The sequence below is a fragment of the Tachypleus tridentatus genome, chromosome 2 (genome assembly GCF_004210375.1).
Source record: "Tachypleus tridentatus isolate NWPU-2018 chromosome 2, ASM421037v1, whole genome shotgun sequence".
Classification (NCBI taxonomy): Eukaryota; Metazoa; Arthropoda; class Merostomata; order Xiphosura; family Limulidae; genus Tachypleus; species Tachypleus tridentatus.
Genome location: NC_134826.1, coordinates 156,146,771 through 156,147,545, shown reverse-complemented (window position 1 = coordinate 156,147,545; position 775 = coordinate 156,146,771).

Below are 775 nucleotides of genomic sequence, written 5' to 3'. Positions count from 1 at the left end.
GTTGATCTCTTTAGAGTATTATTAGTAATGTATGTGGATAATATATCGTTATAGAGAGTGGGTTAGATTAGCAATAATATGATTACTTTAAACTTTAAGCATTTAAAATAAATCGTTTAAGACAAGACAAGAGCTGTGTGTAATCACTTGGGTCGTTCATTTTCACACCCTAATGCTCTTCAGTAAGTTATTTTACCTTACGTGACATAAACTATTGATGAAAACCTATTTACTCACTTGATTATTGCGCAAAGTACCAGGCCATTGGTTTTAAGCAGTTAAAATAAGATAATTCTGTCTTGTTGCCATTTTCTGAATCTGTCCAAATTTAAATTAGCTTAAGGCTACTGTTCCGAATATTTACTGGTACATAAGTTTCTGTGGTTTTTTTATTTTCTGATTTCTACAAAATTATGAATTAGTTATTGAGTATGATCCATTTGTCAACATGATCAAATCCAAGAACAATAAGAGAAATAATAAAGACACCTCTCATCTATGTACTTTGGTTCCACGCAGCTTGAATACCGGTAGTTCTTTTAAATACTTATCGTTTATTTTCACAACAGATTGAATTTTTCTGGGAACCAGTACTTAATGCTTATTGATGTAAGTGATAATACAGGCTAATATTCCAGTGAGAGTAATGATTCATCCTCCTTATTTAGGATACACTGCTTTGACGTTTCAAATAATATTCATTTAGTGGCTTATGACATTCATCATACCCTTATTTAGACACACTGCTTATGACGTTTCTTTAAAATAATATTCA